At 39.0% G+C, this 20,189-nt stretch overlaps 1 protein-coding gene across 4 annotated transcripts in view; it reads left to right on the forward strand.

The window, feature by feature from the left end:
• LOC127424442 (semaphorin-6B-like) overlaps nucleotides 1–20,189 on the forward strand; it is a 166,200-nt gene that overhangs the window by 33,574 nt on the left and 112,437 nt on the right. Inside the window, exon 1 of one of the 4 annotated variants that reach the window (XM_051669672.1) lies at nucleotides 5,195–5,311. The exons of the other annotated variants lie outside the window; for them this stretch is intronic. The gene's annotated coding sequence lies outside the window, so the exon portion shown is untranslated. Of the gene's footprint in view, nucleotides 1–5,194; nucleotides 5,312–20,189 lie in introns of those variants that run through there. 4 annotated transcript variants of the gene reach the window in all.

Consider the following 20,189-nt stretch of genomic DNA (forward strand, 5'->3'; position numbering starts at 1 on the left):
GAGAAGTGACTTTAGGTATAGCAAAGAGTCATAGAAACAGGAAAGAGTTATAATATCTTATATGCTATATACACTATTTATCATTAATCCAGTGTCATTAAACTTTCTAAGGGTCTTACATTGTCATTTAGTCTGCTGCTGAAACAGACATGTACAAGCGCCATTGTCACGTAGTAAGTTACTTTTCTCAGTGCTGGTGGGGTTAGACCAGATGGACCAATCACAGCTGTTGTTCGTGATTAAATTTGTCCCTTAATAATTTTCTAAAAATTGCAGGGTACCAATCATTGAAATTCATATATTTATTCATATATGTGTGCAAGTGTCTCCAGATAGATGAAAAATAAAGCATCCTGACATATGAATACTTCCCAATGGAGGATTCAGTTTTTAAAGTCGATGAACACCCCTTTAAGAAAGACCCCTTTGTCTCTCATTGGCAACTGCTATTAGCCAACAACATTTGCTGCCTGATGGGCCAAACATACTCGGCCCTTTCTTGTTGCTTTATTGCTAGTCACACCTGCAGCTCCTGCTGGCTTGTGAAAAAAACAAACAAATCCCAGACACCCTCAGTGGTGCAGCAACATTTTGACACAACAGATGTTTGGGCTGCTTTTCCTTTAGAAGAACTTGAATGTGTTTTGTATTGCCATCCCACAATCACTAACAATGTGAGAATGTCTCTCTTCTGAGCAGACCGAAACACATTTGTGCAGAAGTTTAATGCTGATATGATCTGAGGGGGAGTAGGAATGTTGGATTAGACTTTGAGAAATTATCTCACTCGTTCATAACAAACTCTGTCTATTTATCATTTTTGTTATCACTTTCCCCAGAAAAGCTTTACATCTGCCAGAGAGTGAGATTTTGAAGGAGAAAGAGTGCAAACGAAAGAATAACAATGAGTGAGTGACATTCTGTGATACACTGTCGATGCTGAAGAGAGATGAAGGAGAATGGGCTGATTCGAATGCCAGGGGCTCTTTTTATTCAATCTTTAACCTGACCTGAGAGAAGGAAAGAGGGGGCGAGAAAGATGCAGAAAGAAGGGGAGCTCTGGTTAACTGGCAGGGCCCCCAGGCAATGAGTATTCAGAGAAAACTTTGATCTTCTGCATGATGATTCTGACCTAATGGTTTCTTTTTTACCACACTTCATTACACAAACATACAGAGAAAGAGAGGGAGAGAGAGACTGCTGTGGTGATTCTTTACTGTGGTCTGTGGTTTGGGTGTTTTTTGAGGAATGGCTACTATGAATTAATCAGTCTTCTTAGATTCTCTCTCTCTCTCTCTCTCTCTCTCTCTCTCTCTTAGTCTTCTACTCTGTGAGTGTAGTGCAGAGTAAGCCTCTGTAGCTTTTGCATTGGTATCTGTAGCTGACTGAATAATGTTAGAAGGCACCACACTATTTGAGATAATTCTATGAACCCCTCCCATTTCTGATGTTATAAAGAAGGACACACACCTTTGGTTATGGAATATGCAGTGTTGTAAGAGCCAGACGTTTGACTTGTGGTATAAAATCTGGTCCACTTTGCAGCCTATTCTAGCCAAAAAATGCTAGTTAAGAAAGGAAAATACTGTCTGACTGTCATGTGAAGCAACCAACCAGTTCATGTTGTTTTTTACATTCCAATTAGGGCAGATCATTCTCAGATACTTGATATACAATAATAAACTGCTGTGGAAAAAATGCTGTATTCTGAGGTTGAAACTATGGAATATGGGTAAAGAAAAGCTAATTGACTTAAATTATAATTACTTTGAAAAAACATGTTTTGGTGTTTTTTTTTTTGTTTTTTTTTAATTCATCAATACAAGACTGGATGAGGTTAGTTTCTAGTGATCTGGTTGCAGGTCAATACATTTTGATTTGAACAAAATTTTCTGGACTACACAGCATTGTATGGGTATCGCTGGATTTTGACCACCCTAAACGATTACAATGGCTTACCTTGATTAAAGAATTAAAGCTCTTGAATAGATTTAAATTTGCTCCACTGCTGTTTCCAAACCTTTAATGTCCCTTAATTAGAATATCGATCCACTCCCAGTGTACTTAGATTTAAATCACATGCATGCACCTTCAATCTAGTCTTGTTTTGTGGCATTAAAAGTCAATTAAATGCACTCAACAAGGTTGTGCTCTGATAAAGTTGCCAAGACCTTGTCAATGACAAGTACAAATGGGTCCCCTGAAACAAACTGATAAACTAAAGTTTGGAGTAGGACTTTAATGACTAATTATTTTTACTACAGTAGTCGACTAACAGTAGTCTACTGGTCAGTGGGCCTGTATTTCCCTTATGCATATGACTCATCTTACAACATGCAGCAAAGTAGTTTATCCTAGTAGAGGTTGGTTATTACTTGTTAGTGCTGGTTTGGTGCTGCTCGAGTTGGTGGAAAATGTAGTTTTTTTGGTAATGTTTGTTAACCAAGGAAGTCTTGCTGGTTAAACTAGTCACACAATTTTGTGTACCAGCATTAAATATAAATTGCATGCTGGTGACCAGCTATTTAAAAAAATAATAAAAAATGTACACCCCCCCCCCCCCCAGCAGGGAGAGGGTGTGTTATTCAGTAATGTTTAAATCAACATGCAGTGTTCCAGGCTGAAAGAGGTTGAGAGATGCTGATCCAGAAAGAAAGAGAGCAAAGGAGAAAGAGAGCAAACTGGACATAAACAGTCATGTGTCATTCAGTTCATGGACGCCCATACGAGCCACTGACCGTTTATCATCTTTGCCTTGAAATGGAAGTGCGTGCTTTATACTGGTGCAACTTCATACACACAGAGAGATATTGTGGATCCCTGTGGAGCTTGTGAGGATGGGGTTGTGGGTCTCTGTATGTTTGTGTCCCTGCTTTGGGGGCACAAGATTGCTTAAAGTCTGTGAAGGGTCCCTGAGGAGGGCCGATTGAGTCCAGCTCAGTGTCAGGTTGAAACCTTCATGTTTCTCCAGGGTGGTGGAAGTGACCATGCAGGGTGAGGACAGGCTGGTGTAGGTGGTGATAGCCAAGTTTGTGCCTGGGGAATCTTGTGTGTGTGGGGGCAGGTTTGGGTGGTTTACGAGGACATTTCTTTAGGTTACAAACTGGTAATTACGAGGGTATTATGCTATAAATGTGGTATTTGAGGACATTTCTAGTGTCCCCATAATTCAAATCACTTAAAAAAACATACTAAACGATGTTTTTTGAAAATGTAAAAATGCAGAAAGTTTTTTGTGAGGGTTAGGTTTAGGGGTAGGATTAGGGTTAAGGTTAGGGGATAGAATCTATAGTTTGTACAGTATAAAAATCATTATGTCTATGGAGAGTCCTCATAATGATAGCTGCACCAACGTGTGTGTGTGTGTGTGTGTGTGTGTATTTGTGTGTGTATTTGTGTGTGAGTTATCTTAGCATATAGAGCAGTGCATTTTAAAATATTTTGCATCAGGACCCAGATTTTACATTGGACATCAAGTGACGACCCAGTGCTATGTATGCTATGTAGACCCAATTGCTATGTAGTCTTAATTTAGCACAGTAGTGTATATATAATTAGTTTTGACATTTCAAACCTATCAAACATTTTGCTAAACTGTAAACTGCCACTGTATGTCACAATTTCAGGCCATTTTCCATTGATTTCCGTTGATTATATGGCTTTATCCAGTTTCTGGAGCTTGGACCTAACCCAGGCTTTCTCACTTGCACCCACCCATATAAAGAAATGCAAGCTCCACCACTGCACACACACATATCAGCAGTCTGAGTGAAGCTAATGGAGAACAGGTTAACAGAAGGAATGATCCTGCAGAAGCAAGCAATTTGAGTGTCACCAATGCCACAGTCTATATTCACCTTATCTGTTCTCTCCAATTAGGCTTATTATGTTCTCTTTATCTCACTCTCTCTCTCATTTCCCCTTTCTCTCTATAATATTTCTCTCCTTTGAGCCCTGTTTGTATACCACCCTATCATTCCTCTTTTCACATTCCTTTTTCTTTCTTTCCTGTCTTCTAAGTCTCTGAAACACACACACACACACACACACACACACACACACACACACACACACACACACAAATTATGGCAGCATTAGAACACTCGCTGAGAAAACACTGCTTACGCCAGCTTTGAAAAACGGGCTAATTCGGACATCAGAGATGGCTTTATCCATACTGTTCTCGCCGTCTCCCATTACACACACAAATGCTCAAACACAAATGAAGAAAACAAAACAGATTATCCGAATGCGGTGCCTGACACATATGCAATTGGGTGACACTAAAGAACTTTGAGAGAGCATGTGCTGCATATTGATTAACATTTGATCCTTACTGCTTTCATCTATACTGTCCCTAGACTCTAATCTAACCCTCCAGGTCCTCTCCTTTCCTCTCCTCTCTCTCCTCTCCTCTATGGAGACCTTGATATGTCTTTCACACTTAAATAGTGACCTAAACAGAGAGACCACTAAGGCGAGCTGGGAAGCAGGATAAGGGCAGATGGGCGATCTTGGCTCAGGGGACAGCGGAGGAGAGAGGAGTGATCAGACAGATCCTGATGTCAGTGGGGGGATGGCTGTGAAAAATGAAGTGAAAGGAGTAGGAATAGATGGAGGAGGGGAGAGAATTATGTTTGTAACATGCCCTATCAGCACTGTTGAAGGTGCTGGTATCTCTGAGCCTGGCAGTGTCTGCAGGGTAGGTGGGGGTCGGTAGTGATTCCCACTCTCATTACTGTTAACTGATATACAGCTTACTAATGGCAGAGTGATGGAGTCATTCAAACCATGTCTGTGCATCTTTACCATATGGACAGATTCTTAGACGCACAAAATTCTGAAAATTAAAATGGACTCTCTTTCAACTGAACTTTTTTTTTTAACTTACTAAATATCAAATGTTATATGCTGTTCAGAGTTAAGTGTTATTTCACCCTGGTCAAAAAAAGTATGTTTTAATATATATATATATATATATATATATATATATATATATATATATATATATATATATATATATATATATATATATAGACACATACTGGTGGCCAAAAGTTTGTAATAATGTACAGATTCTGCTCTTATGGAAAGAAATTGGTACTTTTATTCACCAAAGTGGCATTCAACTGATCACAATGTATATTCAGGACATTAATAACGTGAAAAATTACTATTACAATTTGAATTTTTTTTTTTCAGAACTTCTTAAACTACTTCAAAGAGTTCTCATCAAAAAATCCTCCATGTGCAGCAATGACAGCTTCGCAGATCCTTGGCATTCTAGCTGTCAGTCTGTCCAGATTCTCAGGTGACATCTCATCCCATTTCACAGCCATAAATGTGGTTGTCTTGTCGGGCACTTCTCATGCACCTTACAGTCTAGCTGATCCCACAAAAGCTCAATGGGGTTAAGATCCATAACACTCTTTTCCAATTATCTGTTGTCCATTGTCTGTGTTTCTTTGCCCACTCTAACCTTTTCTTTTTATTTTTCTCTTTCAAAAGTGGCTTTTTCTTCACAATTCTTCCCATAAGGCCTGCACCGCTGAGTCTTCTCTTTACTGTTGCACATGAAATTGGTGTTGAGCGGGTAGAATTCAATGAAGCTGTCAGCTGAGGACATGTGAGGCATCTATTTCTCAAACTAGAGACTCTGATGTACTTACCCTCTTGTTTAGTTGTACATCTGGCCTTCCACATCTATTTCTGTCCTTGTTAGAGCCAGTTGTCCTTTGTCTTTGAAGGCTGTAGTGTACACCTTTGTATGAAATCTTCAGTTTTTTGGCAATTTCAAGCATTGTATAGCCTTCATTCCTCAAAACAATGATTGACTGACGAGTTTCTAGAGAAAGCTGTTTCTTTTTTCTTTTTTTCTTTTTTTTTTTTTGCCATTTTTTACGGAATATTGACCATAGAAAGACATGCCAGTCTATTGCATACTGTGGCAACTCAAAAACAAACACAAAGACAATGTTAAGCTTCATTTAACGAACCAAACAGCTTTCAGCAATGTTTGATATAATGGCAAGTGATTTTCTAGTACCAAATTAGCAATTAAGCATGATTACTCAAGGATAAGGTGTTGAAGTGATGGCTGCTGGAAATGGGGCCTGTCTAGATTTGATCAAATATGACTTTTTTCAAATAGTGATGGTGCTGTTTTTACATCAGTAATGTCTTGACTATACTTTGTGATAAGTTGAATGCCACTTTGGTGAATTAAAGTACCAATTTCCTTCTAAAACAGCAAAATCATTATTCCAAACTTTTGGCCGGCAGTATATACACTGTATGTATGTATGTATATATATAATTTCTAAAGGTGGTATTTAAAACAGTGACTATTAGTATTGTCTATTGTTTTCTGTAAATACCCCATATGTATGATAACATGTTTATGGTGATTCATTAAGAAAAAATGACTTAAATTGAACTTTAAGTAGTTATATGAATTTCTAATTTTAATTCTATTTCCTTGCATTCAACTTTTTAATTTTGGATCTTGTTTGCTACCTCAAATTAAAATTCAGAAATTTAATTGAAATTTAAAAGGTATCCTCAATCCATTTCTCAATGGCACATAGCCATGGTTTTTACACGGATAGGAATGCATAATATCCAACTCAGGGTTTGGAAAGAATATCCAAGATTTTTAGAAGAATATCTCAACTCCGTTGGTCATTACAATGCAAGTGAATGGTGACCAGAGCTCAGAATGTCCAAAAAAGCACAAAAAGGCAGCATAAAAGTAATCCACATGACTTCAGTGGTTAAAGCCATATCTTCAGAAGCGATATCATTGGTGTGGGTGAGAAACAGATCAATATTTAAGTCTTTTTTTATTTATTTTTTATTTTTTACTGTAAATCTGTACTTTAACTTTCACTTACACATTCTGGTGTAGAAGTGACTTTCACTTTCACATTAAGCCACCAACTGCAACCAATTGGGGTTCGTCAAAGGTGGAGATTTTTTAGTAAAAAAATGAGTGAAATATTGATCTGTTTCTCCCCCAGACTTATCATATTACTTATGAAGACATGGATTTATCCACTGGAGTCTTATGGATTACTTTTATGCTGCATTTATGTCTTTTTTTTAACCTTCTGAGTTCTGGTCACCATTTACTTGCATTGTATGGAGCAACAGAGCTGAAATATTCTTCTAAAAATGTTTTTGTTCTACAGAAGAAAGAATGTTGTAGACATCTGGGATGGCATGAGGGTGAGTAAATGATAAGAAACTTCTAATTTTTGGGTGAACTATTCCTTTAATTATAGTGAGCAAGCGGTCTCTGCCTTTCTCACTCTCTCACACTATTAAGTCATGTTTTATTGGTCTGTCTGCTGGCTGAGAGTACTAGGATGTGTCTTCCTTTAACAGTAAAAGAAAACTTCTCTCTTGCGCCGCAAACAGTTTCCACGGCACCGTAAAAGCTATGGTGGCATAGACATTTTTCTTATTGTTATGTTTTGTATTGGCACTGATAGCTCAGACAGGCACACAAACAAACACGCACACACTCACAACACAAATGGCAACTAGCGAAATGAGGCAGTGCAGACATGATGCAGCGTAACTGCTCTGCAACAGCCTGTATCTGTGATTTCATTGTGTCCGTGATGGACGATTCATCTGACCTGACTCTTCTGACACTGACAACTGCACTCATTATTATTTCCACCAATAATTATGTTCATCCATCATGCAGCAAGACTTTGATAGGCACCCCGAAATGAGAGATGTAAACGGCAGACAGGAATTTTGTGACATTTCCGTAATCACTCTATGGAATCTATTATTATCTAGGAACGCTGTTTCCACGGTGATGCATCGTCAGTCATGGTCGAGCTGATGCGACATGCGCATATAATATATTCTGTCAGTCAGCTTCACCTGTTAATGATCTTGCACAGATTACTGGCAAAATTCTCCATCATACACCTAATTTCTTACTGCACCACCCCTTCATGCTTGAAGCAACTGTGAACAAGTCACTTACAAACAACAAAGAGCATGCCCACAGGTTTAACAGCACAGCAGGACTGGCTGTGCCTGTCTGGTATTTCTTGCATGACAATGGTATAGTATCTCATAGTGTGTGTGAAATTCTATCCACGGTGCACTGCCTATAGGAGATCAGGGTTGTGGGAGGTTTAGGGGCACGATGGGGCTATATTTAGGCTGACCTGGGTACCCGTGAATACGGGGAGGCGGGCTGGAAGACAGGTGCAGACCTGGCATTATGGAAGAACAGAAGAGCCCCTGTGGGCACTGAATAGAGCTCTAGTTGACTGGTCTAAAGCTCTTGCCTCTGATATATATATATATATATATATATATATATATATATATATATATATATATAGATAGATATAGATATATAGATAGATATAGATATAGATATAGATAGACATAAGACGGGGTACACTGCCAAGACGGGAGAGAGACGACGACTATAGCAAAACTGAACATTAAAAAAGTGTCTTTGTCTCTGTGGTTGGTTGAACCTGATTTGGAGAGGCAGATTTTTATTTATTTATTTATTGTAATTAAAGGGATAGTTCACCCAAATATGTAAATTCATCATTTACTCAGCTTCATGTTAGGTCATTCTGTGTCAACTCAGTTAGAGATGATTTTTCTAAATTCCAAAAACTAGATATAGGTATTGCACTAACTGAAGAGCCATATGAGTCTTAATAATAGTGTATTTTTGAACTTTCGAAAACTTTAATTTGGATTTTTTATTTTTTATTTCTAGTTTCAAAATTATTTGTACTTCAGACCTTGGATAAGAAAAACTAGCTTTATTCCACATGACCCACATTTGATTTTCGACCATTGTTAATGGGTACAATTTAACCATTTCGAATTAAGACACATTGAGAGCCCTGTATCTTTGGGATTTAGCTATATATGGCCTGAAAAATGAAAATACAAAAGGAATGTTTGTTCTGAAGCAGAATCTAAAAGGATATTAAGATATTTTTAATACTTTGGAAATTTGGCATTTCAACTTTGGAAAAACACAAAAAAGTCTACCCCCCTCCCCATTTACAGACTCACATAATTGGCATGTAATGCAACAAAGGGCACTGAAGTCAACTTTGTGTGTGTAAAAATAAAGTAATGATGCTGCTACTCATTTTTTTAACTTGTAGTTTTGCTCCAAAAAGCAATGTGAAAATTGTCATTTTCTGCTTTTGACGTGACACAGTGTGCCACTCACATCACTTTCATTGTATTGAGTGCAGTATCAACATTCTTCATAAAAATTTCATCTTATGTTCAACATAAGAAAGAAAGTCATAGGTTTGGAACCACATGAGTGCCTTTTGCCACTTTTTTGACAGATGTTGTTGCTAGACCGGAGCTGGACACGAACCTGGGTCTCCCACTCATGCATCACAGCTCAGTATGTTGAAGCACCCACACAGACTAAAATAATAATTAGCTTTGTTCTAAAATAACAGAAGTTTATATGGTATGTCCTCATTTAGATGGCTAGGAATGAAACAATGTTTTTCTGTTTGATTGTATTTTCCTGGGCCCACTGTGGCCTGGTTGTACAGTGTGCTTATGCTGTATAACAGGGCTGATAAAAGAAAGAAAGAAAGAGAGAGAGAGAGAGAGAGAGAGAGAGAGAGAGAGAGAGAGAGAGAGAGAGAGAGAGAGAGCATTTTGAATTTTAAAAACACCTTTAAAACATTAAGGTGTTTACAATAAAATTACAACCACAGAAAAGAAAAGAAAAAACAAACCATGAAATAACCAAAATACCAGACAAATACAAAAGCTTCAAAGATTTAAAAAGCAAGCAACAAATCACCATCATCATTAACTGTGCACAGGACCTCATTTATCCCCCAAATGTCCATGAATACTTGTACACACTTCACCATTTTATAATAGCCATGCTCTATCCTAAGCCGAGCTGCCACCAACCCCATAAGCATGTTTACCACATTCAGAGAACCCTGGCCAGACAACTTATTTTTTCTAGATTTCCAGATAGCAAGTTTTGCTGTGCCAGACAGAAAGTTCAGTAAAGTCAACTGATTTTTTTTCCCTTGCTGAATACTTTGGATCATAAATAAATATTTCAAAAGAGAAAACTTCACCATTTGCTGTAAACCATTGAGATAACATTGAAAAAACAGATCATTCAACTGAGCACACTGTACAAATAAATGAAAAACAGTTTCAATGTCTGAACAAAAGGACAAACCACCCCTACAGAAGGGTCAAGGTGCACCACATGTCTGTCTGTGGCTATCGCCCCATGTACAATCCTCCACTGGAGGTAGCCCGTTTGTTTGTCAGTTGGGCGTTTGAATAGGCCAGCAGCCTCTTACTAATACCAAAAAACTCAGTCCATTTTGTTGAGGGAACTCCACTCAGAAGATGAGCATTAGATGCCTTCACACAGGAAAAGTAAAGGGCTTTTTTTTCCTGCTTTCTCAAACTCTCCAAGCTAAGGGATTTTAAAGGACAAAAGACACGTTCCATCATCTTGCCACTCCTCCACAGCAGTAGTTATATTAAGTGAGGGAAAATCATAAAGAACCCCCTCTCTCCATTGATCAATTGCTGCTGAGTCATTTAGCAAAGTCTTATGATCCACATCCAGAGACTCAAGAATCTCAAGTGGTGGCCTGTTTCAGCAGTCGCAATGATCTCACCCCCGTCCTTTCACTCAAGTCCACTAAGCTAATACTCAAAACATGTCCCAGCTTTGTGCATCCCGCAGCAATTAAACGTGAGCGTAGACTGGGGCAGACATGAGTCTTGATGGGAAAAAAAATGAGAAAAAGTGGCTCCTCAAAAAGTCACAAGCCAGCAGGTATATCTGTTGAACGTGAAATAGTAAACACCTTCCATGCCTCCATAACTGACTTACAAAATTATGTAAGATCCGCCCGATCATCATTCTGGAGCTGCATTAGGAACAGATGCTTGTCCAGTCCCATGCCTCCTACCCTTCTGAGGAGAGTGAATGCTGTCTTCAGCCAGGATACATTAGTGTGGTACAACAGCCTCTGAGCTGCCTGCAAATGGAAAGCCATTATTCTAGATTTGATATCTCCTCCCTCCTGAACAGGAAGGAACAACGCGGCAGAACGGATCTAGTGTTGTCCACACCAAAAGAAAATCACAAGCCTCCTTTGAATTTCTTCAATAAGTCCAGCAGGTGGCTGTAACACAGTTAGCTTGTGCCATGTGCCATCACCAAAATCCTTCTCCTATAGGACAACTGAGGTAGCAACCATTTCCATCTAGACAACTTGGTGCACACCTTCTCCACTGTGCCCTCCCAGTTTAACTAGTGAAAAATATCTGACGCAAGAAAAACTCCTAACAATTTAAGTCCCTCTCTGCCCCACCTAAGGTCTCTAAGGCCTCTCAAACTGCCCCTGACCCACCCAAAAAGCTTGACTTTTAAACCAGTTTACTTTAGCTGTTGAAGCTTTTTCATAAATACTGAGAACTTCAGATAATAGCTTAATGTCCTCACTGTGATTCACAAAAACTGTGACATCATCAGCATAAGCAGAGAGAGAGAGATCCTTGAGCCAAAAAACAAACAAACAAAAAAAAACAGACACATGAAAACCTGACAATTTTCTCGAAGTTTAAAAAGCAACAGCTCAATTGCTAAACTATGTAGTTGACCAGACAGTGGACAGCCTTGCCTAATAACCCTTAATATAGAAATTGGCTGGCTCAACCCACCCCCACCTTAGCCATACAAAAAGCACAAGTATATAATAATTGTACCAACTTTAAAAAAATTTCACCAAAACCAAAGACTTTCAACACATTAAAAAGATAATTGTGGTCAACACGATCAAAAGCTTTCTCTTGATCCAGGGAGATAAACCCGACATTGACATTAAAAACTTTACAAATATCTAAAATATCTCTCACTAAAAACAAATGATCCATAATAGACCTCTTAGGAATACAATATGATTGATCCCTACGAACAACCAATTCAAAATATTTTTTTAGTCTATTTGCCAGACATTTCGAGAAAATCTTGTATTCGGTTGTAAGAAGGGCAACAGGACACCAGTTTTTTAAAAGAGCTACATTTTGGCAATAATGATAAAACAGCATGTTGACAGGTAGTAGGCAAAACATCATCTCTTACACATTCAAAAAGGTCCTGCCCGATACAGTTACAGAACCGCTTTTAGAAGTCTGCTGGCAATCCATCTATTTCAGGGGATCGTCCTGAACTAAGCTGCCCCACAGCAGCAGTAACTTCCTGAAGTGCTATGTTAACATCCAGGGCAGTTTTAGAATCAGAGTCCAGCTGAGGAAGGCCCTGAAGAAGCCGTGTCATACAGTCATTATCACAGTTCTCTGCAGCATAAAGACTGGAATAAAAGTCCAGAGCATGATTCCACATTTCCATAACATTAGAGGTCAACCTCCCATCAGGAAGTCTAAGACACGGCATCTGTTTCTGTTGAGCCACCGTACGTTCCAGGTTGAAAAAAAAAAAAAGTTGGAGCGTCCATCTCTGCTAGAGATATGAAACGGGACCTTACCAAAGCTACCTTTACCTTCTCATTCAGGACCAGGCTCAGCTCTCTCTTCCTTTTTTGTAAATTATTATACAATACAGAATCATGTGCATCAACCAACTGAAGTTCCATTAAATTAATTTGTTTTTTTAAGGGCTTCAATCACATTTTTTGCCCTACTACTGCAGTTGGCTGTATACTGCGACAAAAAGTTTTTATTTGAATGTCCCACCACTGTTTTAAGTTTTCAAAAGTACTTTTTCCCCCCTCTGATATTCCCAAAAAAGTGTAAAATTATCACAAAAAACAGCATCCTTCAGCAATTTAACATTGAAGTGCCAATATGAAGACTTTCTAGGTAGCTTAGACATGGTCATTGTCATAAAAACCAAATGATGATTGTAAAAACCTACAGGGCAAATGAAGCATTCAGTTATTCGACTACTAAAACATTTTGACACATAAATTCTATCTAGCGGGCAGCACTGACTCTATTGTTAAAAGCCTTGACCCATGTATACTGTCTAGCAGTGGGGTGTTTAATTCTCCACATATCCAAGAGCTTGAATTCTTTTATCAATTTATACAATGAACCTGAAGACTGTATGTGAGGTTCTTCAGTATTATGGTCTATGGTAAAATTCACAGTACAGTTCCAGACCCCACCAATAATAACACATTCTTCACTAGAATTTTTTTTAAGAACCCCATTAAAAAAAGCATGCCTTCAAATTGAGCTTGAACTAAAATAAAACAACCCTTCAATGGTTCCTCTATGCTCTTAATATCCACCCTTAAGGTTGAGGAGAAAAAAATTGCCACCCCTCTACTTAGATTTGTATCATGGCTAAGTATTTTATGTCCTTTCCACCACAATCTCCACTCAGCTTCATTTACCAAATCACTATGGGTTTCTTGAAGAAAAACAATATTAAGCTTCTTTTGTTCAATGGTTTAATTGACTAGAGCATGCTTAAAACTATCCGTCCCACCATTAATGTTTAAAGAGCCTATCCTTAAAACTTCCATACACAAAGTTAAGATAGGGATCAAAGAATAAAGCAGGAGGGAAAAGCAAAGAAAAGACACTGTGTAATACATGGTTATATAATTACAGATATGTTCTAGATTTTTTATTTTTCCTATCCACTTCTCTACATTTTCTTATAGTGGTAAGATGCTTTTTCAACCCAAAACGCTTCTTCTCACTAAGTTCATCGACTCCAACATTCCTCTGATAAAAAGTAACAGACTAAACTAATTTGTCTACATCAGGAAAGAAATCCTTTATATTAATTTGTTTGCCATAAGTTCCGTCCAGAAAGCTGTTGATTTCCTCCAAGCCTTAAAGAGAGTCTTTATTAAAGCCTCCTGAAAAATATGCCTGAACTGAATTGAATACAGCTCCCTGTGAATTGCCATCATTATCACACAGAGAATCCTCCTGTAACTCAGGATCATCAGACAGGACCTCCTCCATTTCCTCATTATTCAAAATGTCAGAGCACAGTTCTTCTTGAATTACATCATTTACACCTTCCTTACTTTCCAACTGTTTAGAACCACTAGTACTGGGCAATACTTCATCAATATTAACATCAGAAGCCAAATCATTTGTACTAATACTAGGCACCACATTAACTTCAGCATCATCATTACAGCAAACATCATTAGATATTGATTAAACAGACTCAATATTTTCAGCCTCAACAGCAGGTAATACAGCATCAGAATTAGTAGCACTCACCTCAACAGGTAAAACAGCATCATCTCGAGCCTCATCATCAGGACCCGCGATGTTATCTGCAACACCAACCCCTGATCCTGCCGCACTTTCTGCACCCATTTTCTCATACGGACACACAAGACGTTTGTGTCCGATGTCTTCACATTCAAAACATCGTATATTACCGGTGGTTGCATACACCATATACGATCTACCCTCGTGTTTCACATGAAAGTTTATGTCCAATGTGTGATCAGGAGATTCTAACAGCATGAAAACTTGCCTTCTAAAAGACACAACATGCTTCAAAGAAGGATGTTTACAGCCAAGCGCAATTGTTTTAAAGGGACTAAAAGCCTTGCCGGATCATGTTAGTTCATGCTGAAAAACATCATCAGATACGAATGGTGAGACATTTGAAATCGTAACTTTTGTGGACGGTGTGTAAGCGGAGAAAGTTGCACAAAAGCATCTTTCACAATGAGACCACCCACTATTAAACGACTGACTAAATTTTGTTCTTTCAAAAAACCACAACAGCTTCATTCATACATGACGCAGATAAAATATTTTTAATACCAATCTGATCCCCAACAGCAATGAGCACATCCTCCACCATGGCATTATCTTCAGGAACACACCTGAAACCATTGCAGAGTGATAATGGCGGCTTCTCAACAAGAGACACCATCCTACCGCACAAACACGAATATAATGCTCTTTTTAATGAACAATTCACCTTCCAAACCATGTAATTCTGAGAAAAAAAAAAGAGAAAGAAAAAGAAAAGAAAACAATATCAAGATTTAGAAACTCTCCCCACACACTCTGACCACCACCACTCTCACCCAACTCCCAGCATGCAACAGTGAGAAAGAGAGAGAAAGCTATACATAAAGAACTTGTCCCTCAATTATAAGAACCTCAAAAAAAATCTCTTTCCCTGGCCCGTCCTAAATACACTACACACATACACACATGCACACACACTTGGGCTACATAATGGACATTAGCTCTCCTGTGCTTTAGAAAGCTGTGAGTGACACTAACTATAGGCTGTGCCTTTCACTGCAAGTCTGGTTGTTTAAGAGTGGAACAGACAGCTTGTCACCAGGTCGTCATAGTGACAACGACCTCACCGACACTACCCGGCAACCTGCCAGTATGTATATGTGTGACTGGCCATGCAGGAGGCCCACTCTACACTTCAGTGTCTGTGTGCAGAGAAAGCAGATACAGTATGTCCTGATAACTCTAACACATTGGCCTTTTAATAAAGCATGGCGCTAAAATCTGCTTTCAGATGCTTTTAAAAGGCTTTTGGAAACTAGCTGTTTGGATTTCATTCAAAAAAGGCCACCATTTAAAATTTGCAGCATTCAGTTCATAATTCCTCTTTGCATCCCTGCTGTGCTTGTGAAGATCACGGGGTGACTAATGGCACAGTCTAAATCCAACCTGCACTACTCTCTACTAGAGAGTAAATTAACCACCGTTTGTAGAAATGGAACACTTGTTTGCCTGCCTTCAATTTTTGCTTAGTGAAAGCTGTGGGGAGTTCAAGGAATGGATCGATACAATTTTGTCATTATTTACCCTCATCCAAACACTTGTTCGAAACTTGCATGCCTTTCTTTCTTTTGTGGAACAAAACGATGATGTTAGGGTGAATATTCAAGCCACACTTTTCCATGCAATGAAATTTGAACTCCAAAAATGACAAAAAGCACAACAATGTACAGTAAAAGGAGTCCATACGTGTGTGGTGTCCCAAGTCTTCTGAAACCATATGAAAGCTTTGTTATTCACAGAAAATTCTCAATTTCTCAAATCTTTTTAGCATATTCAAACTTTGTGCATCGTGACCTGTAACGACACATTGGGCAACATTGTAACCAACTATTCAAGATTGCTTTGGTCCAAATTTACTTATTTGTGAATCGGCCATTGAAAAACCCACGTTGATCAACAACTTATCTGCATATATGAGAGATGTGTCCCCTCTCAATGTCTGTGATGGTTATGGACCTGCACAGGAGCCGATGGCATTTGGCATAATTTACTGAACATCAAACATGGCACAATTTTCATACGGCATATTTGAATACATGAACGTGAATGAGATTTGAGAGCTTTGGCAGAGATGAAGATTTTTGGTGAATAAATACATGTCATTGATAGAAATTTCATTATATGCATTTTATATGCATTCACATTCTACCTAACATCATCTTTGGTGTTCCAGGTAAGCAAGTAGCATAATTCATACAGGTTTGGAATGACCCTTTTCCCTTTAACGCACATCCTCTGACATAAACACATATTGTTGTGCCTTATAGTCGATTTTTAAGACCCTTCTCCCTCATACATACACGATTGCATGCACATGGACGCACATTCAATCACACCCAAACGGGTCCCTCTGGGAAGCCACCATATGAGGCATTAGTGTGTAATTTGAGATTTTATCAAAGGCTCCATTTCAGCCATGGAGCCAAGGTCAGATTCGCAGCGAGGGGACAGGGGAAGGGGCAGTGCTAGTGCATGATGGGAAGGGGCCCATAGGGGCCCGTGTGTGTATATATGATAGGGGTGAAAAGGAGCTTCAGGCAGATAATCGAGGAGATTGGAAGAGGAGATTGCAATATCATGGATGGAGAGAACGCCAGGGGCTAAAAGAGAAAAAGAGACAAGGTCACAGGCAGAGAAAGACAAGGAGAGAAGGAAAGTTTGGAAGGATTATTACCCAAGGATGTGATGATGGATGGGAGAATTGAGTGTTTGGCACATAGGCTGGTCAGGCTAAAAGCACAGGCCAATTTAATCTATGGTAGATTCTCCCCAGCTCACCCGCAGTGAGATAGAGAGAGGTTGCAAGTCAAGAATGGAACAGTTTTGGGCTGCCTCCAAAAGCCAAGGCAGCTGACTTGCTGCCTCACTGCAGAAGTCAGCGTTTTGTGTAAGAAGGTACCTCGTAAGGAAATTGGGTACAAACAGCCTTCCAAGGTACCATTACGTCATGTCTAATGATGTAAAACAAATTCAGTTGAGTTTCAGCGATCACAAAGCAAATGCTTAACAGGAATGCAAATTTTTTGGTAGAAACAGAGTGGGAAAAAAATGAGAAAATGGACATTTATAAAGTAATTTATTGTTTTCAACAACTCATTCATACGGCAAACCATGCAAACAGGATTTGTAGACAGGATTCTATGCAAATACTGGATTCGGACATGCCTTTATGCCTTACAACTCTGAATACAACCTGCAGCATTTTTCAGCTTTTGGACGCAGCCATAAAAAGAGAGTAGAAATCACAGCTGATTCCTTTTACTTCACACTGTATGATTATGATAAGTGGGCCCTATTTTACAGGATTCTTTAAAAGTCACAGACTTTTTAAGTGATTGGTTTGAAAGCCCTCAAATTCCCATCTGAGGCATAAGTATGCACATTTTGAAAGCAAATCTGAAGTGCACTCAAGTATCGGTACAAACTAATGTCCCAGTGTGTACAAACTGCTAAGTGTTTTTACTAGTTTCTCTACATTAGTTTGGGCAATTCTGTTGTTGAAATATGTAATGGTCATTATCATTATTGCATAAAAACAAACTCTTCCAGTATGATACAAGCCTTGATCACCCTGTCAGGGTTTATTTTGCTCTAATAGCTGGCTGACTGCACACATTTACACTTATTACACAGTTACTTTCCAGATAAATAAATAAATGGGCATGAAATATTGATTTGAGTTGAGATTATTTTATATATTTTTTATAAGAGATCGCAAAGTGATAGTTGAAACCTGAACTAGCACAGCTATGTAGAAGATTAGCTGCCAGGGACAACAGTAAAATATACAGTTTACCGGTCATTATACTGACATATTTGCCTGCAGAATGCTGTAATCGACCAATCAGAATCAAGTATTCCAGAGAGACAGTTATCACTCTGTCCGGTTCTTTTTTGAATTAGCGTAAGAAGCCTCTCTCTGATACTGTTCTACCAACAGTACACCCCCACCACATTCATCACACGGCTTCAGACAGTCCGATTCACGTCTCAGCTGTGGCACGACTGCAACACTCTCACTGCCACGCATCACTTCTGTAACTGAGAGAGACTCATACCAGTACCTCACATTAATCTATTCACCCAGAGAGAGACAGAAACAGAGTAACAGTGAGGCCCATTTATCTCCTTGAGTGTGTGGAATCGGAGATTGCATGCCTGATACTCATGGATGTGTGTTGTGGAGCAGCCATCCCTGATGTTTTATTCCCTTTAATTAGACTCGTGCTCTTCCAGTACTCCCTCATCGAATGAAAGTTTGAGCAGAGCTTCAGCGAGAGGATGCCAATGACAACCATGGCTGCTTTCTAAATGAATCGTGAGAACTATGGTGAAGTTATTGGCCACCTCATCATCATCTTCTTCATCATCTTCATCTTCATGGGGTCATCATTACTGTTACCATCCTCTTGAACCCCAACTCCATGGGCCTTATTGAGTCATTGTGGTTAGCAATGTTACTAGCACGATAATAAGCAGTAGATAGCTCATGAATATTTAATTAAAGCTGACTCTCGGAGCCTTGCGTTCAGTGCATTATTAATTAAACATCATAGTTTCAGAAGTATTTTGATTAAAGATAAAGAGGAAATAGGATGATCAACAGAGAACCACTCAAATGAGAGAGAGAGAGAGAGAGAGAGAGAGAGAGAGAGAGAGAGAGAGAGAGAGAGAGAGAGATGTGTAGGAGAGAGTCAGCGAAGCATTTCACTGGTGTGGGTATGAGATTTACAGATGATTTTAGTGGCACTATGGGAGTTGTTTGGGTTAGGGGTGAGATGAGTGTCAGCTTCTGGGTCTCATGAGGTGACAAAAGCTTCAGTGACTTCCTCTTTGAGACCTCAGAGTGTCTCACTTTAACCAGAGTCAAGTCTGTTCACTATGAGGCCATATTGGTAACACCTTCAAGTTGCTCTTTCCAGTCATGCAAGTACAGCTCCAATCTACTTGAATGGGAAAATGTTTTGTCAAGTTTATGTTTCAATAACGTATTTTAAATCAGTATTAAGGTATCATAAATTGTTCTACTTTAGCTCAAATTACACATAAAAAATATATTTTTTAGCCAGTCTAGCTAATGCGCATGCACGTTCTAGAGTGAAACAGGCGATTGGATCTTCTAACTGTAAGGCGGGACTTTCATTCTTACAGCCGCCATATTGAAAGTTGCGATACCTCACATATAAGAATTACGACTGCCTGCTTTAACTTTAAGGCAGGACTACAGCCGCCATATTTAGCATTACAATTTTCATGGCTATTTTTTTTTTTTTCTCATGATTTTAATGGTCCACCAGCATAAACCAGCCTGGACCAGCATGGAAATTCATGCTGGTCTAAGATGGTCTTTTCATCAGGGTCTGAGAACCAGAAGTGATGTTAGTCACACTCACCCTGCAAGGAGCAAGCTAACTCCGTCAGATGGAAACAGAGGCTTAATTTGGAATCGCATACTACCAAACTACTCCTACTATTTCTGCCATTTAAAGAAATGGTAGAAATAGTAAGATTAGTATGGTTGTATGCGATTCCGAATTCAAGAGTCTCTGGCAAACTCCCTAAATTCAAGCCAAGGTCTCAAAAACAGGGTTTAACCGTTTAACCGATAACCGCAGCTCTGTTTGATTCTCAAATCCCTGCAACTCGCTGACAGACGGGCAAATATTTACTCTTCTTTGTCTGTGCTTAAACATTCAGGGCATGGCAAGTGCAGAGCTCATATTAAACATTAATCAGATTTATTCAAATGCCATTTGTAATTATCATGATCTCAGATTAGACTTGCAAAAGATGTCTGTGAGAAGAGGATGAAGCTGGACTCCAGGCTGCAGAGTTTGGCTGTGGGTGGGATT

The sequence above is a fragment of the Myxocyprinus asiaticus genome, chromosome 33 (genome assembly GCF_019703515.2).
Source record: "Myxocyprinus asiaticus isolate MX2 ecotype Aquarium Trade chromosome 33, UBuf_Myxa_2, whole genome shotgun sequence".
In the NCBI taxonomy this organism is placed as follows: Eukaryota; Metazoa; Chordata; class Actinopteri; order Cypriniformes; family Catostomidae; genus Myxocyprinus; species Myxocyprinus asiaticus.